Source organism: Molossus molossus, unplaced genomic scaffold (assembly GCF_014108415.1).
Source record: "Molossus molossus isolate mMolMol1 unplaced genomic scaffold, mMolMol1.p scaffold_m16_p_4, whole genome shotgun sequence".
Classification (NCBI taxonomy): domain Eukaryota; kingdom Metazoa; phylum Chordata; class Mammalia; order Chiroptera; family Molossidae; genus Molossus; species Molossus molossus.
Genome location: NW_023425377.1, coordinates 86,116,967 through 86,140,941, shown reverse-complemented (window position 1 = coordinate 86,140,941; position 23,975 = coordinate 86,116,967). Strand labels below are relative to the sequence as shown.

General features: G+C 43.2%; 1 protein-coding gene and 1 pseudogene across 2 annotated transcripts in view; both read right to left on the bottom strand.

The window, feature by feature from the left end:
* GATA4 (GATA binding protein 4) overlaps window positions 1–23,975 on the bottom strand; it is a 49,832-nt gene that overhangs the window by 14,741 nt on the left and 11,116 nt on the right. The window lies entirely within an intron of this gene.
* Window positions 21,129–21,793, bottom strand: LOC118615703 (annotated as a pseudogene).

The window sequence follows — 23,975 nt, the reverse complement described above, 5'->3', positions numbered from 1 at the left end:
AGGACTCCGACCTCTCCCCTGACCTGCTCCATCCATCTTGGGGAACCACCCACAGGCAGGGGTAAGCCAGTCAGGGCTGGAAGAAGGAAAAGCTAAGAAGAAGAGGGAGGAAGGAGGAGAAAGAAGGGAGAGAAATCAGAAGCCAGGGTCATGGTTGGCAACACCCACTGGGCACTGCCCAAAGGCTAGATTGTCTCCGGACTGCTGGAGAGAAAGCTCAGGCTGAGACGCAGCCGCAAAAGTACCTGCCCGATGGGTCAGTGCTACACAGCCCGGGTCTGCTCAGCTGCAGAAACACCCCTCAAGCCTCCCCTCTTTTGAGGGGCTTCCTCTGTCTAGGAAATGCTGAGTCTTGAGCCAGGGCCCATGGTGGAATGACCCTCCTCTCCTTCATCCCCAGATGCTGAGGGTAGCTGGTCTTAGGCCATCTACCATTTCGGGGAGGTGGGGCACTGAAGCCCAAAGATTGGTTGTGTCTGCTCTACTTGCCCCTGTGAAAATACTGGACATAGATATATATTAGACAAAGTTGGGGCAAAATCCCTGCCCAGAGTTCTTGTGGTGTAGCTGGGGATACACACCTCAAAACAAATAATTACATTCAATGTGACAAACTGCAATGGTGCCTGGGCTGTATCACTAGCCCCCACCCCAGCTGTCCTGGATCACTACCCAATCTATTTGGGGAGGCAAGACACATAAACACAATGGAAATTACCCATGCCCAGGGCAGCTAGCTATTTAATGTTACACGATAGAGGCCAGAGAGGATCCAAGGCCTGGGCAATGAGAAGGGAGGGAGGGACCTGCCCAGAGACCCCCCCAGGAACCAAAGGGGCTTCAGGAACAAAGTCTCTAGCCCCACCCATATGTCCCTTGCTGAACCCCAGCGCTGAGTCCCATCCAAAGTTCACCAAAGATTGTGCATGGATTTCCTGACAGGCTCAGATCTGTCCCCGGGGCTGGCGCCTGGGTCTGGGGCACGAGGAGCAAACAAACCCTGCGCTTTTTCTGGCAGCTCCCAAGCCTTTGGTCTTCTGGGCTTTGTCAGGCTTGGCCCGTGACAGGAGGCTGCCGAGGGGAGGGCGGCCACTGCTCAAGCAGCGTCCAGGCTGGTGCGGATCAGAGCGCCTATTTTGGAAGCTCCCACAGCTGCTGAACAGAAGTGGTTCTTGCCAGCCTGGGCCAGGGTTGCCGTGGGGAGTTTGGGGCCTCTGCATCTAAACGCTAAATAACAAAACACCAGCGGTTTGTATAGATTATTCAGTACCATTCTTACTGTGGTTTCATGAGATGCAGAAATTTTTAGAATTTTGCAAACAAGGACACAGAATAGCCTATCTGAAATATTGAGCACACTACATTTTTAAATAGCCACTGGATAATATGACAGATCTTAAACTTTTCTCCAGGTAAATGATGTAATTGTCCTGGAAATAAATTTTCATCTCTCTCTCTCTCTCTCTCCCCTCCCCAAATACCTATACCTCCATTCCTATAGGGTTTGTGTTTAAAATCAGGCAGAGTGAGAGGCTGGCCCAGGAGGGGAGGCAACAGAGCAGGGTTAACATGGCTCAGAAAAGTTAGGTCTTGCTGAGTAAATAGCAGACCTGGGATTTGAACCCAGATTGATTTGGGCCCGGAGTCCCACCTCCACCTGCCTGCAAATAGATGACTTGACCATCCTGTTGGGGACCTACCTAATCCTTCCCCCAGCAGGAGACAGCATCAACACAATCGGTTCAAAAATCAAAACATAAAAGATAGCTTCGGGTTATGATATGACATGTTAGTAGCAGCAAGGGCTCTAAGAAGTTCAGGACCTAAGGTGCTGTTCTCCCAGCTCATCTGATCACAGAAGGATCTCAAGGTATATTGGTTTCAATGCTCTCCTACACACCAGGTTGAGAAGTGCTTTCTAGCATTCTTCTTTGCGAAGATTGGATTTTGAGACCTTCAAGAATACTCTCATGTGTGGATATAATTACAACATAAAGATTTCCCTGTGAAATGTAGGGTCACTCACTAGCTCTGGGAGAAATTTCCTGGTGCTTTACAATTCAAAGTTGATCCTCAGTGAGGATTATGTGCTGGGCCTTCTGGGTTGTGCAAAGTAAAGTCCATCAATGATACGAACCACTGCATTGTTATAGAATATTCTATCATGTTAGGTGCTGAGAATATGACTTTGCAAGATCTGGAAATTAAACACATGTAGACTCCCAAGAGAGGGTCACCATGACCCCTTCCTGCCTGTGATCCATGGGCTGGGACACCATCTTTATTTTATTTTATTTTTTTAAATATGCTTTTATTGATTTTTTAGAGAGAGAAGAAGGGAGAGAGAGAAACATCAATGTGAGAGAGACCCATCGATCAGCTGCCTCCTGCATGCCCCCTACTGGGGAACCGAGCCCAAAACTGGGGCATGTGCCCTGATAGGGAATTGAATTGGGACCTCTCAGTCCTTGGGACGACACTCAATCCACTGAGCCACACTGGCCAGTCTGGGACACTGTCTTTAAAGTAAGCAAATGAACCAAGGAAAAAAGGGACTGCTCAATGATTGTGTTTGTGTTATAATTTCTATATTTAAAACTTTCCCTTACATATCAAAATGTTTTTACTAGCACTGTTTTGTCCAGTTTTCTCCTAGTCTTCTCTGGGCTTCCTCCCCCGACTCCCACTCCCACAATTCAGTGAAAGAGCTGTCTGAAGCCTTCCCTGCAGGACCTTGGGAAGAGCTTGACAGGCTGCTATGTCCAGAAGACACCTGTCCTGCAGCCCCCACCCTCCCAAACCTGGTGCCACCAGCTCTCCACTTTTCTGCCACCCCTTGGTGCTGAGAGAGATGCCACATAACTCATCATCCAGAATGGGACAGTTCTGAGGAAAAGGGGTTTATTACTAATTATTCTGGGACACTAGGCTTAAAATCAGGATAAGTGGCCACTCTCAGCAGAACTCCAGGGGTGAGGCCCAGGTCCCTGACATGTCTACTCCCTTCAGGTTTTCCTGCACTCTAGTTTCTCCCCAACATCAGCATCTGACTTAGAAGTGGGCTGATTCAGCACCTCCCAGACCAGGTGCATGCAGAATGCTAGAAAAAGAGGTGCATAAAATAACTCAAAATACCGCTGCCTAGTTGGCCATTGACATCTCACAACCCACTGGGTTCAGGCTGGGTTCAGCCTTAGCCTCCACTACAGCCATGGGATCCCTGACCGGGCATCAGCAATTGACAATGTTTGCTACTTCCTGGACTCTGGGTACCGTGCCCAAATTGCGCCATCCCTCCACAGGACTGTGCCTTGTTCAGTGACTACGACCATGGGCTACCCCCTAATCACTGCCCCCCTGTGCTGGCTTGTCTCAATTAAGGCTCTAAGGCTCCTGGAGGACAGGAGGCATAGCCTTAAAAACTGGAAGTGATGCTTGGGTGATTCCTTGAACAGTCGGTGGAAGAAACCAATGTCCAGAGAAGGTGAATGATTCACTTAAGCTTCTAGAACAGCAATGTTTAACCTTTTTCATCTCACAGCATGCATGAACTAGTTACTAAAATTCTGCAGCACACCAAAAAATATTTTTTGCTGGTCTGACAAAAAAAGGTGTAATTTTTATTGGTTCACACTGGACGGCTACTGTTGTGTTGTCATATTTTAATTTGACAATCTAAGGGAAAAGAGGTCAATGCCCCTAACTAAATAGTCAGGTATTGAATGTTTTAAAAATTCTTGGCACGTGATTGAAAGCATTCCGTAACCTGATCCTCACCGTCCCCTGCACTACACTGCTCTCTGGCTGGATCACTCCATCTACATCACAGGACAGAAACTCCATGCATGCTGACCAATCAGATTTCAACAGAAGCCAGAGCCCTAAAGTATCTAATGAAGTAATGCCCGTAGGATGATGTCAATCTGAGGACTCTGCTCCTGGCCCACTGACTGCATGGACACTGAGATGCCATGTTCCTGGACTCACATAATAATTCTTCTGAGAGAACTATTTATGCAGGGCCAGCCGTTTTCATATATACATAATGTGTATACACATAATTATATGTAACAGATGGATGGGTGGATAAGGAAAAGTACTCCATGACGCATTAAACACCAGCCCACTTTTGCCGGTGATAAAACTGCCCTAATTATTCATGGGAATACATCCAAAGGACACTACTCAAAAAAAAAGAGAGAAAGATAGGAATGTTTATTTTTAAGATACTCATGGCAAAATACTGGAAATAACCCAACTATCCACTGATAGAAAATAAGAAAACGAAATTGTAGTAAAAAAAAAAAAATGAGTTGCTTTTGAAAATGACAACTCTATAGATTATGTTAAGATTTTCTCTTCTTGTAACATAGTTTAAACTCATTGAATAAGTAGTTAATTAAACAAGCATTTTTATATCGCTGGAGGCAGAGGGAAAAGCACTGCAAAGGCTCAGCGCTTTGGGGAAATAGACAGCTAGAAATATCATCATGCAACATGGAAGAAGCCAGTCACCAAAGCCCACTGGGTGTCTTTTGTCCAAAATGGGCAAATCCAGGCACAGAAAGCTGATTTGTAGTTGCCAGGGGCCGGGGGAGAGGGAAACTGGAGTGATTATAAATGGGTACAAGGTTGTTTTGGGAGTGATAAAAGTGTTCTAAAATTGTCAGATGAATGCACAACTCTGTTAATATAGTAAAATCCACCAATTGTACACTTTTTTTTTTTTTGTACGTGCCCCTAGCGGGAACCGAACCCGGGACTCTCTGGTCCACAGGCCAACACTTCAACCGTTGAGCCAAACCGGCCAGGGTCACCAATTGTACACTTTAAATGAGTGAACTTTACATAATGTAAATAACATATTAATGATGTTGTTATAAAACAACTAAGAAAAAACAAATTAAAAAATAATTTTTTTTTCCTTTATTGATTTTAGAGAAAGAGGAAGTGAGGAGAGAGAGAGGAAGTGAGAAGGAGGGAGGGATGGAGAGAAGGAGGGGGGGAGAGAGAGAGAGAGAGAGAGAAACTTTGATGAGGGAGAACATCGATTGGCCGCCTCCTGCATGCTCCCCACTGGGGATTTGGCCCACAACCTGGGCATGTGTCCTGAATGGGAATCGAACCAGCGACCTCTGCATGGGTCAATGCTCAACCACTGAGCCACACCAGCCGAACTAAATTAAAATTTTTAAAAATTTTATTTAAATTTTATTTTAAATCCTCACCTGAGGATACTTTCCCACTGATTTCAGATAGAGTGGGAGGGAGGGAGAGAGAGAGAAACATTGATGTGAGAGAAACACACCAATTGGTTGCCTCCTACACAACCCCATCCAGGGCTGGGGATCAAACTGCAACCGAGATATGTGCCCTTGACCAGAATCAAACCCGCAACCCTTTGGTCCACAGGCTGATACTCTAACGGCTGAGCCAAACTGGCTAGGGCTTAAATTTAATTTTAAAAAGCATTTCTACCTAGCAGTTGGAGGATTGGAAGTGTCTACTTTATTTCTTCAACTTCCTGGGAATCCCTTCATTCCAAAACAAAGTGCTTTCTCCACCTGGGGCCCAAGTACCTCCCCTTTCATAGGGGTAGCCCTCTCTGGGCTGAGTTACCCTCCACAGCACTGACTATTCTTCCCATCCCACAGAAAGAAAAAGGCCCTCTCCACAGGTGCAAGACCAACAAGTGCATGATGGCTCAGCTGTTAGAGCATTAGCCCGAAGGGTCATGGATTCGATTCCTAGTCAAGGGCACGCATCTGGGTTGTAGGTTTGATCCCTTGCCCTGGTTAGGATCTTTCACGAGGCAATCAATTGCTGTCTCTCCCTCACATCGATGTTTCTCTCTCTCTCTTCCCCTGCCACCCTTCTACTCTAAAAATCAATGAAAAAATATCCTCGAGTGAGGACTAACAACAACAACAAAAAGCTGCCTGTCAATCACTAAGTCCAGTGCTGGTCCTGGCTCCTCCAAGTCACTGGGGTGAGTCAATGTCCCTCCCCAGGCATCCTGCCAGCTTGCCTCAGTCATCTACATGTGCCCTCGGAGTGAAAACGTGGGGAAACAAATGTTCTGGGCATTCATGGAGAGCGTGGCATGGTACAGCTCCAAGGGCAATGTGGCAATGTCTTAACAAAAGTATAAATAAATGCATGTGCCATTTGATCTAGAAATTCCACTTCCAGGAATTTATCCTACGATGCACTGGCACTTGTGTAAAATGACTATTCTGTGTACAAGGACATTCAGTGTGTGTGTGTGTGTGTGTGTGTGTGTGTGTGCAACAGAAGAAGATTGGAGAAACAATTTACATGTTTATCAATATGGAATTGGTTATGTAGCTGTAAAGAATGAAGCCCTTCTATATACTGATATGAAATTCTTTCCAAAATATGCTGTGACATTAGGAGCAAAATACCTGGAACAGTGTATCTAATACTCTCTGACAAAAAGAAGGGGAGAAGAGTCTATACACAGAATCATTTGTATATGAGATAAATATCTCTGGGAGGACAGACAAGAAACTGATAATATTGATTGCTTCCAAGGAGACATCTGGTGGCTCAGAGATGCTCAGCTATGTTAATTTATTGCCTGTTTCTGAGAAATAATCTTTTATATGTTAACTAAACTAAATAAATACATACCAACTATCATGACCACTGTTTCTGATAGTATTTTTTTTTATTTACAGCAGACTCCATCAGGACAAGTTCCATTTTCTGATTTCCCATAAGAGCATCTTATCTCCCAACCTTTCCTAAGCAGGTTCTTAGAGATGACCCACTGTCATCTCTCACAGCGCCCTAGTGCCTGTCCTGTCTGCAGGGGCCCCCAGCCCAACCTCCACAGGCAGGCTCAGCCCCCAGTGGACCGGCTTGGCTTCTAATGCTCAGTTATGCACATGCACACTGGCTATTTACACCTTGTTCCTTTTATTAATTAGGAAGACTGAGAGGGAGCTTTGGACAGGCCCTCTATCAGCGCCAGTCAAGGAGACTTAAACCAGGGCCCCTTCGACTCTGCACCCCCTCTCCAGAGCTTGTTACAAGCTGGCAGGGTGGAAAGGAAATACTGAACAAATTGCCAGACCAGCTCCCTCAGGGACCAAGACAATGGGTCTGGAGGGAAAGGGCCTTTCCTTCCAGGCCAGCAGCCGTCAAGAGGAAACAACTTCCCTTTCACCTCCTGGAATGGCAGCAGCCAGCCAGCCAGCAGGGGAGATTTATGGAGATATAATGTGACCTCTTTATTGCCCTGAATGCTAAGGAGGCATTTCAGGGGAGATTTACGCCTTCTAGAAGGGGAGGGGAGCACGGGTGTGGAAACGTGAGCACTAAGCACTGAGACTGTTTTCCCCTCTGGGGGTTTCTTGGGGATTACTTAATCAAACCAAGGTTAAGCCTGATCGCCAGCACTTTACATCTCCTCCTACTAATCCACCTAGTTACCCAGCAGGCTTTTTGCACCAAATGTGGAGTCTAAGAAGAGCTAGGAGGCTCTGTTTAGTTTTCAGTTCAGTGCTGGTCTAGTTCAGTGAACACAGAACAAAACAGAAAGATGAAGACCATCTACAGGAGAGGCAGGAGGCTGTGCCCTTCCTAGCAATGGACCTGCCGATGCTTAGGATCTTCTTTGTAAAATGAGGGTGTTGGACCAGATGATCTACGTCCTTCCTAGTTTGAAAATGATCCATATTAATATTAAGATCAAATGTATAAATAACTCTGCACCAGTTTTTGTTTTTAAAGCTGCAGCACACTTTCTTCAAAGAAAAAAATTTTTTTTAATGTTTTTATTGATTTTTTAGTGAGACAGAAAGGGACAGAGAGATAGAAACATCCTAATGAGAGAGAAACATGGATCAGCTGCCTCCTGCACAGCCCCTACTGGGGAAGGAGCCGAAACCCAGGCATGTGCCCTGACTGGGAATGGAAATGGGACCTCTCAGTCCATGGGACAACACTCAATTTACTAAACCACACCAGCTGGGCAGAAAATCTTATTTGAGGAAGCCCAACATAAGAAGACAATGCTGCTGATTGGATGAAAAGATAACTGAGACCCTTCCCAAGTTCCTGGACATATGATGTCCACACACTGGCCTTGAGGAAGGTCCTCCAATCACTAGAGGGCGGAGAAGCACAGTTGCAGAGTGTTACTTTGGATCCTCTGCCAATGATGTGGATGGGGTTCATCCACTGTTTCAATATCACAAACTACATTTACCAGATCAAAGGCAGGGATTAATAAAACCTAATTCCAGAATTAATAAAGTGGAAATGTTCACTAACAGTAATCCTCTCTTGCTCTGGTCTCCGCAATTCAAAAGTAAAATATTTGAAAAAGATGATTTTGGAATCATTCAACTTGGCACTATATAGTAACTATTCTCATTTACATATTTTAAATTTTTCTCCTATGTTTAAATTGTGTAATTCATAATTTCTATAAATGTTCAAACAGCACAGAAGGATATCAGATAAAAAATAAAAGGCTCTACCATCACCATTATCCCATGCCCCTGAGGCAACAGTGACTGGCAATTTTTCTGTTTTTCTAAACATTTTCTGTTTTATTTTTAGTTTTAGAAATTAGAAAAAAGTACCAAGAATAATATAACAATCCCTTTTATTCCCTGTCACCATCTCTTACTCAACCACTATTCTAAATTTAATGCCCTCACACTGTACATCACATTGATAAATTTACTTTTAAAATATAAAATGGTTCATTAACTGATAAAATATAAACACTCTTGTACCCACCACCTAGTTTTGTAGGATCTTAACGTTTTACCCTATTTGCTTCAGATATTTCTAAAGGAATGAAAAATTGCACAAACAGTTGATCCTGGAATCCCAGTCTCCTCCTTCCCTCCGTGGAAATAACCTCTGTCCTGAACGTGATGTTTGATTCATATAAATGTTTCTACTCTTGCAATATATGTGTATATTTTTCAAAAACAATTCATAATATTTTTGCATGTTTTAAACTTCATAGAAGTAACATGCTATATGTAGCCTTCTTCAAGTTCTAAATTTTGCCTATTATTTTTTTTTTAGTTTTAATTATGTTAATACATGTGGAGCTACTTTGAGTTGCTTTATTGTTCTCTATTATATTCACAGAGCATATTTAATTTGTTCATTTCCTTATTGATGTATATTCAGGTTGTTTTTAATTTTCGCTGTTATAAATGCTGCAACAGGCATCCTTGTACATGTCTGTTTATACACAGGAGAAAAGTTTCTCTAGGTTATATTATGCATATTATACACATGTTAAAAATATATTCACAAAACAAATGTTTGATTTTTGTGCTTCTTAGCAATGTATCAGTCCGTTTTTGCTAGGTTATGCTGTAACAAACACTCCCCAAATCTCAGTGCCTTGCTACATTAAAGATTTATTTTCTCCTCTTCATATACGTCAGTTGCAAGTTGGCTGAAGTTTTGTTATATGTGTGTGCTTCACTCTGGAATCCAGGTGGAAGGCACAACCTCAATCTATCTGGGTCAAACCAGCCTCGTGGCAGAGGTCAGAAAGTGATGTCAGAACCACATAATGGCTCTTAATGCCTGTGCCTGGCAGTTGCACAAATGACTTCTACTCACATGTCATTGGTCAAAGCTAGTCTTACAGGCAAGCCTATGTTAGGGGGGGGGGGGATATAATCCTCCCCCAGAAGGGGCAGCTGGGAAGAACAGTGCCGTCTGCCTTGAACACAAATGGAATCAGAACATACAAACTCTTTATAGTTTAGTTTCTTCGTGGAAGCACATTTATTTGGGCATTTTCCAGTATCAATGCAGATCTATCTCACTCTTTTAAGATTTATTAGTTTTACATTGTAAAGGTACATAACATTTACATTCTATTCTATGATTCCCATGGTTGTTTATCCCCATTTTGATATTTGGAAGGATCCACTGTTTAAGTCTTCTTCCTAGAAATTATCTTGGCTATTCATGTACAGTAACTCTTCCATATACATTTTATAATCGGCTTGACAAGTTGTATTTAAGAAATCCTGCTGGGACTGCACTAAATTTATAGATTTGTTTGGGGGCGTTTGGAAGAAAAAAATACCTCAAATTTTTCCAATCCAAGAACACAATGTCTTTTCCCATTTATTCATGTCTTCTTTTATGTCCTTCATTAAAGTTTTATAGCTTTCTCCCTAGAGATCATACATATTTGTTTACCAAAATTAACCATTCTTTCACCCGCAAATAATGAAACGTTGCTTCTTCCTTTCCAATCTCATTTATTTTACTACCAGGGAAATTTATACCTGGCTGGAAATTGGACAGGTATAGATTAGCTTTCAAAGTTTTCCCTCAATGTGGTCTGAATTTCCATTGTATTTCACAATATTTTTGTAGTTGGGGGGGGGGGGGGGTATTTGTTTCCCAGTTTCACTGGAGATGAAAATTTTACCTTATTTTGGGGGTTCTTTTCATATGACTTGTTGGTGTTCAGGGAGGAAGGGGAGAAAGCATAACTTTGCTCTGCTATGTTTCATAGGCGGTCTCTCTACTCCTTCACAACACATACATCCTTCTCAAAACCTACCACCTGTTCTTCCTCATTTTATCACTAGCTTGCCCAGGCTGCCCTAAGGTTTCCACAGGTTTACTTGGCAATTAACAACATCAATCAATCTTGAATTACCTATTTCATACCTGTCTACGAGTATTTTTTAGATCTTTGGGTGTTATTTCACCCTTTTCTTCCAAACTATATTTTGTTCCTAAGCCAAATTATAAGCACAAATGAGATCAGGGTATATTTTATACCTTGTTTATTGGGTTAGTTTTACTTTCTCCTTTTTTCATTCTAGCCTCAGAATTCTTCAGACAAGCAGACATTTACAAGTTATACATAAAGAAATGGAGCGTCTGGGCACTGAGGGCCACGCAGAGCCCCGCTCTCAGCCTCCCTTCCTCCTATCTGAAGCACCACAGTGGAATCCCAGGGCCTCTGGAGCATGTTTGATTAGAAAGGTCTCATAGTTCCATCCATCCTTTTACATACAGTACATCCTTTCATGTCTTGGGAGATGTTTTGAAGCTGTTAGAGAAAAGGAATCTGATAGAACAAATTTCAGGAGTAACAGTACTTCCAACACTCACATTAATAGGGCTCACACCTTTGGGGAGGAAAACAGAATGCAGTGTCAGGATGGAGGAGTCTTGCTGTTTATACTCTCTACTTGTTGCCCTGGCCAGTTTGGCTCAGCAGTTAGAGCAATGGCCCATGGACCAATGAGATGCTGGTTCGGTTCTGGCTAAGGGCATGTGCCTCGGTGCCCTGGTGCCTTGGCTGCAGTTCGTCCCTGGCCCTGGTTGGGGTCACGCAGGGGGCAACCAGTCGATGTACATTGATGTTTCTCTCTCTCTCTCTCTCTCTCTCTCTTCCTCCTCTCCCTCCTTCTCCCTCCCTTCTACTCTATCTAATGATAAATGGAAAAATGTCCTCAGGTGAGGATTAAAAAACAAAACCAAAAAACTCTCTACTTGCTAAGCTTTTGCATTGTCTCTCTCTCTCTATTTTTTATTGTTAATTGTGGTAAAATATACATAACATAAAATTACCATTTAGCAATTTTTTAGTATACAATTCAGTGGTGTTAAGTATATTCATATTGTTGTACAATTCATCCCCAGAATTCTCTTCAACTCGTAGAGCTGAAATTGTACCCTCCTCTCCGCAGTCCCTGGCAACCACCATTCTACTTCCTGTATCTATGAATTTCACTGCTCTAGGTACCTCATGGAAGTGGAATTACACAGAGTTTGTCTTTTTGTGCCTGGCTTATTTCACTTGCCATGATGTTCTCAGGGTTCATCCATGTTGTACATGTGTCAGAATTTCCCTCCTTTTTAAGGCTGAATAAATATTCCATTGTATATATTAAACCACATTCTGTTTATCCATTCATCTTTCTATGGACACTTGGGTTGCTTATGTAAATGTGCCCCACTTTACAGAAGGAATTATAGACATTAACTAAGATATGGGATCTATGTTCCTAAATGTAGATTAATACTGAGAAAGAAGGTGAATTCTAATTAACACAAAGTCTTTTGGCTATTGTAGTGCTCCCTTTTTCATCCATAATGTATCTATCTTTACAAAAAGTCAAATATCAGAAACAAATGCAGGGCTGTGCATTGAACAGCAAAATAAATCAATCAGACCTTGACCACTACGGCTCCCAGGTGCTGACCCAGCTCAGGATATTGCGCATGGCAGGGTCTTCATTAGACTCGGTCTTCTAAAAAGAAGTTCAGAGGCAGCAGTAGCTGCAGAAAAGCCAGGACGAGGGGGAAATCTTGCAGCAGCAAGATTCTGAGGGAAGGAAGAAGTCCCAATAGCCTAGCTCTGACAGAACTGTTAAAGCGTATGCGTGGCCGCCTCAGCCTGCGTAGCTCCCTGAAATGGGAAGGTGTGCACCAGCAATGCAGCTGACACTAGGGGACAGGATGGGCACTGGCCCAGGAAGTCAGGCTGACCGAGTCCCGCCAGCCTCAGCCCCGTGTGGCCTTGAGCACCCTGTAACCTTGGTTTCTTCATCTTCCAATGGATATTGCAACTCCTGCCTGTAGGACAGTTGTTGGGAATAAATAAAACAATGTCAGAGGAGAGCAACACACATTCTAAGCTCTCAAGAGTGTTTGCTGGGTCTCAATGCCATCACCAAATGTTGCAGCTTTCTTCCAAACTGCTCATCAGCTGGGCAGGCTGGAGGCAGCTGTGGATGGGGTCCTGGGCTTCATCCTCTTTGTTGCCTGTACCTCTGCCCGGTCGCTGCCCTCAGAATCTAATGGAAGGGCCAGACAAAGGCCCCTGCTCCTGGTGGAAATAGCACCAATACTTATCTTGCACTTGTTCCTATTTTTCAGATGGTCAGAGCTGGAAGGGCCCGTAGATACCAGAGGCATCTGGTGCCAGTTCACACATTTTTACAAAGGAATCGGAAGCCTGGAAAAGCCTGTGTGGACCATGCAGTTCCCATTATTCCTTAAAAGACGCCCGATCGCTTCCTCCAGGACACCAAGTGCACATCACTCCTGCAGTAGCGACAGAGGCACAAAGAAACCTGGATCCCGATTGCCTTCCATAAAACTAGTCAGAGACTTGAGTGCCCTGGAAGGTGTATATATTGTGTTATTTAAAAAACAAAACAAAAAACTAACTCATAAACAAGTCCTTTTCCTCATATCCTTCTTCTCCCAGTCCACTGAGAATCCAGCAGCCACCATGGGTTACATGCATTTCCTGGCAGAAACCCACAAGGCAGTTGATTTGTGCACACACATGCACACCCTCCACTTTTCAGCAAACAGAGTTTAGCACTGTAATAATGCTAACCACAGTGATGTGTGATTCAGACTCTAGGAAAGATTCAACTCTACTGAAGCAATTCAAGGGGAAAAGGGTCTCACTTGTTCTCACAGTCCCAGAGCCAGACCCTGCAGGGGCCCCCTCCACAGCTGCCCCGCACAATCTTTCCTTTCTGAATGCGACCCAAGTGGATTCTTCGTTTTCTTCCTTTTGTTCAGATCTTGCTGGAGGCAGACAACTCCCTTAGAAGGATTTTTAAAATATTCTAAAGCTGCGACAAATGTCATTCTTCAGGCATCTACAACCCCAATTCGCCTCTGCTTATGTAAATGTGCCCCGCTAAGTAAAGGGAATTATAAACATTAATTTGGTCCATGTTTCTAACTGTAGGTTAATACTGAGAAAGTTGACTTCTAACTAATACAAAACCCCTCCTTTAACTCACCTTGGCGGCCTCCTAGGAAACCTAACCCTTTATTAGTAGAACCAAAAAGATTCCATTTGAAATAATATCTTCTTTAATGATAATGGTGAAGGTGAACATTTATTAATGGGTGTCTAATGGCTAACATTTAAAGGTGTTTACTGCATGTCAAGAACTATGCTTTATGAACATCATTTCCTATTACTCAAAATAACCTTATGAAGTAGCTGCTCTTCAATTTTATGAATGTGAAAACCGGGGAGCACTGTCAAGGGAAGAGCTGGAATTTCAAATCAGGTGTCTGACTTCAGACTCGCTCCCTTAATTACAAGACTCTTCTGCTTCTCTTTTATCAGTTGCCAAATAGTAAAATGTTGGAGGTCCCAACAAGGAATATAAGCAAAAGTTCTGGAAATGATAGAAAAAAGTCCAGCTAATGGGCTCTGCCTCTACCATGTCAACCGGTTAGATGGTCCATTTGGCCAGCTCTCCCCTCCCCAGCATCCAGCCTCTTCATCCTTCTCCCCCCCACTGCCCCTTCTGCTTTGTCCTGGGAAAACGGTCCCCTTTATTAATGCCATTCCTGGAGATGTGTTTACACAGTGCAGGAAACTTAATATCAACATTCCCCGCAGGAGAGTGTCCTGTCACTTCTATGAAGCACTTCAGGCCGGCAGAGACCAGCCTCCCAAATCAACAGGCACTTACGCCCTTTAAACAGAGTCTGATGGGAGAGTTTGTTTCTACAGAGAATCTTTGAGTTCCCCAGCCCGTTTGTTATGATGAGTTGAGAGGTGGTTGCGGTGGTGCATATCCAAACTCTCTCTGGTGCCTCAAGAGGCTCACTAAAGGACCATCTCAGGGAATCTGCAAAGTGGGGAGGAGGGAAAACAGTGGATTTAGGCACGCCAAGGGTGGGAAAGGACAAACCCGATGAGTGAAATTCTGCAAGTCTCTATAAACTGGAAGGGGATGGCTGCAATGGAGTTGGCTCCAGGTTCGAAACACTGATAGGATGTAAAGACTTTGGGGGCCTTAGGAAGCCCAAGGGGCACACACTATCAGGGCCCAGCAGAATAGCACAGGATCAAAGAGTAAGCTCAGGTGGCTTTTACAAGGCAAAACAAGAGGGCACCCAATTACCCATTTTCTCAGTTTCCTTGCTTGACCCTCTCGCCCAGCATCTCTATCGCCCCGCCCTGCCCACTCTCCCCTCCCACCTTCATCAAAGGCAGCTCTGCAGAGCTCCTCTGCCCCATGTCACTCTCTGCCCTGGGGACTCTGTCCCATTTTCAAATGATGGCTTCAAACAGAGTGATGAACCCCCAGACATCTCACACCTGCACGTCCCTCTCCCCGTGCCTCAGACCCACCATATCCAAAATGTTGGTCCCACCCCTAAGTGCCTCGTTTCCTTGTTGTTACCTTTGAGGATACCATGTTTCCTATGCTCTTCTCTCTCCTCCTGGCCTTCTAGGCTTTGGCTGCCTTTGCATGATTCTTGCAGCTCTTCAATCTCCTCACTACCCAGCCCTGCATCGGAGCCCTACAAGGCCCTCTGCCTTTAAAACGGATCATGGATGGGGACATGCCCGTCCCTGGCCTTTGCCTCTCTGGTCACTGTCTCAGCACTGCCAGACTGCAGTATGAATATGGAGCCAGAGGGGTGGTATACATTACGATGAATTCCAGACTTAATCCTTTTCAGAAAATGAACATTTATTTCCTATTTGCCATGCAATTGTATTACAGACCCCAAAATGAATGAGGTACAATTCTTACCCTGAAAACACCTTCAGTCTAGTGGAACTATAATCCAGATAAAAGGATAACGCCATAACATACAGTGGAAAAGCTGGCCATGTCCGATTCTCGGGGATTCTGCCTAGAGTCTTGTCAGAGGCTGCAGGTGCCCACAGAGAGATCCTCAGGAGAGATCTCACCCCAGCTTTTATGTGATTCACAAGATCCAACTCTGCTCTTTCTGTGCTACCAAGAGGCAGTGTGATCTGTTTTCTTCGATTCTTCCTTGTTTGCTTCTAGTTTTTCCAAAGTCAGATGAGTGAGAACAAGAGACAAAAGTTGTCTGGATATAAAGCATTAAGGAAATATTAGGGTAGAAAGAAAAAAATGAGACCATCAGATACCAATTAGATTGCCAAGGTGCTGAGTCATAATGGCTAACATCATGCAGCACTTTCTTGTTTTTGTTGATCCTCACCGGAAGATATTTTTCCATTGAGTTTTAGATAGAGTGGAAAGGAGGGAGGGAGGAAGAGATAGAGAAACATCGATGCAAGAGACACATGGATTGTTGACTCCCACACGACCCCGACTGGGTCCAGGAATCAAACCTGCAACCCAGGTATATGTCCTTAACCCAGAATCAAACCTGAGACCCTGTTCCACGAGCCAAGGCTCAAACCGCCAAAGGGTGTGCAGCACTTTCTATGTGCCAGGGCTCCAGCATCCATGCTGTTCATCTCCATGATGATGGACAATGTCAAGTCTCCCTCTCTAACACTCAGCAGCTCCAACAACCCGGCTTTCCAATCAAAGACCAAGACTCGCTGAGCCTCAGTGGTAAAACACAAGGGACTCTCCAGAAATACAGTGGAATTTGTTCTTCTCTCCACAGAAAAGAAGTCAAATAGCCTCCCAGTTCCTGCTCGGTTCCCTGCCTGGATGTGCCACTTATTTCCCAGGCTGTCCCAGCAATCAGTGGCTGCCAGGCAGAAGAGGGAAGTGATTAATCAGATTCCCCAGCCCTCGGACAATGGAGGAGGCTTAAAAGGAAATGTAGGGTGAGAAACTCTACCCAACAATTGACTTAACTCTCTATTCAAAAGTTCCTCCAGACTTTTTCAATCCAGAAAATTAAGGTACTGGGGAGGGGGTGAAAGGGTATAAATTCCTGATGGGGAAGGGGAATCTCACAGAAGTGAAGAGATGATATTGGCCTGGTCCATATGATGTGAGGCCTTAAATCTAGGATCCCTGCCTTCATCCAGTTTCCATTTGCTACCAAGTGTCCCCTCTTCTTCACCCTCAACCCCACAAAGAGATTATCAGCTAAGCAGGAGGGCAACACAGTCTAAGGAGAGGTTCTCCATGACAACATGGAAGAACAGCTTAGAACCCAAAAGAAATGAAGGAAATTCAAATGCCATCTCTGGACGGGCAACTTCAGAAGGAGCCACTCCCCAGGCCATGTAAACAGGGGGGTGAGAGGTGCATGGAAGTTGTCTTACACATTCCTCCCACAGCTCTTTCTCCTCCTACTATGGCTATAGGGGCTGAAGAGAAAGATAATGACCACTGTCTTAACCCACGCCCTCCCTTGACCAGTTTGGCCTGGTGATTTCCCTTTGACTTTTCTTTCATGTCATCTGCCATCACTCACTCCTTCCCTAGGCTAAAGAATGCCACTGACAGCCTCTCACTGAGCCACCTGCCTTGTCTCCAAGCCAGCTCTCTCTCTCTCTCTCTCTCTCTCTCTCACACACACACACACACACACACACACACACACAGCTGCTGGGGTGCTGGGAAAAGGTCCGAGATAGGGGTGGCCATCTGGGGTGGAGCACTGCATTGGGAGGTGAGGAGCAGAGGGAGTCCACTGTGAGTAACCCAGAGCATGCAGCTGAAGAGAAGCCCAAAGCCAAGAGCTAGAAACACTGGCAGTAAACCCAAAGTCAAAGACAAAGGAATGACTAAAACAGACAAAACTAGTTCCAATAATCAACTGTTAATGAAAGTGGTGATACTGTTTTTTGAGACTCTGGATACTACAGCATAAAGCAAATGAGAGGTTATGTTGATGTTGTTGAGAATGGATTTTTGGATGGATGCAAAGACTGATAGATGTCAAGAGGCATGGAAGATGTGAAATGGTGAAGCTGCCATGGAGAGCATATGGTGGTTCCTCAAAACCACACATAATCACCATATAATCTAGCAATTTCACTTCTGGGTAAATAACCAAAAGAATTGAAAGCAGGGACTCAACAGATATCTGTACACCTGTGTCAAACAACAGCACATGGTTGGAAACAGGAGTTCTACAGGAAGTGACCACACAGGGTGATCTGATCATAAATGCCTAACTGGTTTTGGTGGGTAGTCATGCTCCAGGCATATAACTTCTTTAGTAAAAGGTTTATCTTTGCCTCTGACAAGCCCTGTCCATTGTTTCTGTGTGGCTAGGTTAACACACCTTTGAAAGGCCTCTTTTTGGATCCCTCCAAAGGGAAACCACCATAAAGACAGAAAGCACACAATCTTGTTAACTATCCTGTAATTCAATTCCTTTGCTTCTTCCCACTTTCTCATAATCTTCCTTACGTTCCCTCCCCAATTCCAAATGCATAAAAGAAGCTGCCAACTGTCATTTTGGGGAGCATTTTTTTTCTCTCAGACTTGCTTTCAGGTATATTCTGGAAGAATCTTGCTTCCAGGTATATTCTGTTTGACTCAAATTTTCATAAAAATTGTCTATGGTTTTGAATGTTCTTATCTCAAGAAGCAATATTCACAATAGCTAAAAGACAGAAGCAACCCGGATGAATGGGCAAACAAAATTTGGTAGATACATACAGTGGAATATTATTCAGCCTTTAAAAGGGAAAAAATTCAACATGGATCAATCTGGAGAATATTATGCTAAGAGAAATAATCTAGACACAAAAGGAAAAATCTTAGATGATTCCACTTATATTGGGTCTTTAGAGTAGTCAAATTTATAGAGACAGAAGGGAGAATAGTGTTTTTCAGAGGCTCAGGGGAGGGGGTATAGATACAGAATTTCAGTTGGGAAGATGGAAAAGTTCTGTGGTGGTGGTTGCACAATAATGTGGACACTTAGTACCACTGAACTGTACACTTAAAAATGGTTAAAATAGTGCCCGGCCAGTGTAGGTCAGTGGTTGAGCATCAACCCATGCACCAAGAGGTCACTGGTTAAAAGATTCATAATGGGAAGTAAAAGCCTTTTAGATCAAAATTTGAATTGAAAGTATTGGTATCAACACATGATATATTTTATCTGATCTTTGGGTGGGGTGGGGGAAGTATTTTCTAACTCTCTCTATTGAATAACTAACCCAATATCCGAAAGCTCAGCTAGCAGAGCTAGCTCTAAGAGTGGTGTCCAAATACTATTCCTCATTAAAAGGAATCAGGGCTTCTTGGAAAAATGGCCAAATCCAGGCCTGGGAGGAGAAAATGCATAAGAAGAGCCTGGAACATTTTGTAGTATGGAAAGCAGGAAAAGATCAAACTAAAAACAAAACAAAAATAAAAATAAAAATCAGGAAGGAATTTGAACAAGTTCCCACTGGCAAAGGTGAAACAATCTGAGCATCAATTAGGATAATAACTACATGGATTAAAACACATCAGATGTTTAAATCCATGAATTCCTAATAATGCTAAAAATATTTGTTTCATTGGTAATTTTTGAAGGATGCTAAGGGAAGTAATTTATTATTTTGAATGCTGAAAAATAAGGCAAAAGAAGCAAGCATTTTTCCAGCTTTTCAAATACAAACTGTATCTGAGTCACCAAATATTTGATAAACTATTTTTTTAATTGTTGTAGATGTACTCCAGCTAACAAATAGGGAAGGGATGTAAGCATCAGAATGTCACCACCTGCAATTCCTAATGAAATAACAGATCTGGGCAATGACATCAAAGGCTGCTGAATGTGATCAAACTTATTTTTCCAGTCACAGATTTACATGAAATTAGGGGACGGGGAAACTTGTTAAATGTTATACAAGGAACACAATCAAGGAAATCCAGATGGCAGGAAAAGCCTGGTATCTTCAGCAAACGTATTAAAAGAAAAAGAAAAAAGGGTGAAAGGAGAACCTATAGATTAAAAGAAACAAGAGGCAATGTATGGAACTTATTTAGATCCTGATTAGAACAACTGTTAAAGAAAATTAGACAAAGGGGAAATTTGAACACTGATTGTATATTTAATGATATTAAGAAGCGATAGCTAATTTGTACCAGAGTGATACTCGCACGAGGGCTATATACTTATATAAGTATTTATAGATAAAATTGTAAATTGTCTGGAATGTCCTTCAAAATCACATTGTATGGAGACAGGAGAATATGTAGATAAAATACAACTGGTAATAAGTTGACATTTGTTGAAGCTGGGGGATGAAGAGTTACACCTGCATATGTTTGGAATTAAACATATTTAAAAACTCTTCAAAAGGCAAGAATTGAACTTAACATCTTCATCTTCACCCCTATACCTGCTGGTGCCCTGGCTAACTATCTATGGGGTCTAGTGATGCTTACCTGCATAAACAGTACTTGCCACAGTAATTTATCTATATTCCTAAATCAAAGCCACTCCCATCACCTACCTCTCTATTATCACAAAAGAAGGTGGGATTAAAAGAGGGTAGGATCTGGCCTCTGAGATCAGATTAGCCATCCCTTCTTCCTTCCCAGGGTAGAAAGGGTAGGATCTGGTTTGAGAACGAGAATCGGCCTAGATATCTGCCCCTTCTTTCCATCTCAGCGTGGAAACACCACCACTGTGCTGTGTCCTGTGCTAAAGCACATACACATTAACTCCTCCAACGCATCCTTGTGCATGCCACTTTCTCTCCATCACAGTTCTTTCTCGAATTGGAGACAGGTGCAGAAATGCACAGGGAAAGCAGTGATCACCTTGCAAGAGTGAGGCAAACAACAAAACAACAAAACTGAGAGCCACTATTTTTAGCCTGTCTACACTATAACCACAGGTATATCCAAAATGTTACTCCAGTCCTGCCACTCCACTGCTCTCCTTTCAAGTCTTCTCTCGGAGGCCAAGTCCAAAGTCTTTAGATGCCTCTACTTGTTTTCCATCCTGACGTCTTCCCACCCTACACGGTGGACTAGCCAGACTTGAGATGTCCTCACCTTGGAACGACCTTCCTTCCATGCGGCAAACTCCCAATCATTATTTAGGACTCAACACAGGAGTCCCCTCCTCCAGGAAGCCTGGTCTGAACTTCTGGTTACAAGGTCAGTTTAAGAATCCTAGGGGCTCCCGTGGAACCCAGGTTGATCCCAATATAGCTCCTCCATACTCTGTCTGAGACTGCATTCACTTTTTTTTTTTTTAATACAAGTAAGTTTATTGTACAAAATTAAGGCCTTCACATTTCATACTTCACTAGCAGGTAATGTTTAAAAACCTACACAAAATCTTTATTTTTACCCCCAACTATAGGGATCTCCAACTATTAAAATGGTCTGACCAATTGTTATGAAAACAAACACTATAAATAACACCAAGTCCTTTAAAGACAACTATCCCAAATGTTATTTCTTGGCATAGGTGATCTTCTTGGCATGGGATGGTGTGATCTTAAGTCCTTGTAAAGTATCCCTGGCAGCTCCAGCCTGTCTATCATTTTCAAATTCACCAAAGGCAGTGTCATGCCCACCAGGTCCCAAGCGTACTTCCTTGAAACCAGGGAACTGATTGAACAGCATGGATAACATCATATCATTAGTCTCTCCTGGCAAATTATCAAGGATAAAGAGAGTTTGGAGGGCGATCAGGGACCTGAGGGTGGGGTGCTGCACCTCCTGGGGTGGGGTGCGGGCTGAATGGGTGTTCCCTGACCAGGCTCCCACCAGCAGTCAGTACTGTCTGCTCCAGCGGGCCTTTTCCTCCCTTGTCAGCAGAGGTGCCTCGCATTTTAGATAATCTATCTGAATCTGTTTTTGCACACTGGATTTGCATCGGTTTACCATCCAGTGGAAATCCTTGTAACTGTCTCGAGGCAGAGGTGGATGAGCCCAGTTCCCTAAACATAACATAACAAAGGCTGTCCCTCATCTTCATGGTCTTTAAAGCCACAGCATCTACCACATGGCCAAACCCAGAAAACAGGGCATATAGGGATCTCTTTAACTCTTCTTTTTAAAATTTCATCATTCATATTGTTGATATAAATTGTATGGTTTGGTCTGATAGTCATCTTTTGGGTTAAACTGTTCAAATAGCTTGGGGCTGGCACGATGTCCCGTAAGACCACCAGGATGTACATTCACTTTTTTTGTTGTTAATCCTCACCTGAGGATATTCTTTCCATTGATTTTCAGAGAGACAGGAGGGGGCGGGGAGGAGAGAGAGAGAGGCATTAATGTGAGAGAGACACATTGATTGGTTGCCTCCCACACACACTCAACCAGGGACTGAACCTGCAACCCAGGTACATGCCCTTGACCAGAAATCAAACCCACAACCCTTCAGTTTACGAACCATTGCTCTAACTATTGAGCAACACTGGCAAGGGCTGCACATTCACTGTTTATCTCCCCACCCAGGCTGCAACCTGCTTGCATGCAGAGACCAGCTCGTTCATTTTTTACCTCCAAAGTCTAACAAGTGCCCCGCTCACAGGATGCAGGCAAAATATTTGCTGGCTGGTTGACTGATGAAGAAGCCAATGTGTCTGATACCGGTGTGTGTAACAGAGCTCTCCCCTCTACGATCTCTACTGCCTCCCAGGACCTCAGACACCGAATGGATTTAGTAATAACCAAAAAGCAAAGGAACGATAAACCAAGACCAACTCTGAGGTCACTTAGACCTATAGTTTCCCAAAGTTATTTTTACATTTCAGCAGTTAAGTATTTTATTTTATATATATATAAAAATAGCCTGGGCCGGAGTGGCTCAGTGGATTCAGCATTGTCCCACGGTCCAGGTTTGATTCCTGGTCAGGGCACATGCCTGCATTTTGGGCTCAATCCCCAGTAGGGGGTGTGCAGGAGGCAGCCAATCGCTGTTTCTATCTCTTTCTCCCTTCGTCTCTCTCTAAAAAAAAATCAATAAAAACATATTAAAAACAAGAAACTCTTTTCAATGATAAAATAACTAAACAGTAACTTTTATGGTTGTTTAAATATATAGCCCTGGCTGGTCTGGCTCAGCGGTTGGAGTGTTGGCCTGCAGACCAGAGAGTCCTGGGTTTGGTTCCTGCTAGGGGCAAGTATCAAAAAGAAAAAAAAAAAAAAAATACACACACACACACACACACCCCTGTATATGTAACTAAAAAGTCAAAGATTAATGCCTAACAGTGGTTATCTTTGGATGGTGAGTTTACCAAATATTTGTGATTGGTTTAATATGAGTTTTTCATTTTTCCAGATTAAACATACATTGAGTTTAATAAAAGAAGAAGAATTAAGTTTTCCTGATACCACGGGGTGGGGGGAAATGTGTTTTTCTGACACCATCTTTGACCTGGAAAACATTTTCTTTTTTCAAATAAGCAGTATTTTCCTATTAAGAGTGCACTCCGTGAGAACTGCATTCCTTCTTTAGGGTCAAGTTAAGTTCTCTCCCTATGCCAGGGAAGGTTTTATTTGTTATTTGTTTTCCCCGCCTACTCAATTTTGAGGGGTAACCTGTATTATTGCCTCTCTTTACCTGGTTTGATTTATGGTCTTGGAAGTCAGGTCATTCTTTGCTAGGTCGAAGAAAAAAGAAAAAAAAGAAAGGTTCCCCCACCTAATACCTGATAAAATATCTGAAAAGGTCATTGCAGACCTTGACAGAAACACATACAATTTCAACCCAATCTGATAAAACAGCAACTAGAAAACTTTTATCAGAAGAAAATGTAACTTGCCATTTCCCAGCTCGATTGACTGAACTTTTTATCTAAAATGACAGACATCATAAGATAGGAAAAGCTGCAGATAAGAAACCAAATTGAGTTGTCTTAAATCAGATCCGATTGTCTGCCCCTGGTTCAAACTCCCACACCTGCTTGAATGGGTCAATGAGCGTCTCTTGGCATGGTCCCCGAGGGGTTTGGAAACATAGCAAAAGTGGTGAACTTTGAGACTTCAGCGTTTATTCTGCGATTATAATTAACCTGCTCACCAGTTGCTATCGATCAATTCTGAATGGAGGTGATAAAGTTTGACTGGATTGCTAGAAGTAACAATGAAGATTTAAAATGGAAAGGAAAAAGGAAGATTAAAAAAATAATTTAAGGACCAAACTGAATTTTAAGAAGCCAAGCTGGATCTGTGATTGGGTTAATAATCCTCAAAAACTTCCCACCAAATTCTGGTAGTGACTTCTTGATTTCTCACCCGCCAATCTGATTGATTATTCAACGCAGAGAGAAAGACAGCCTCATA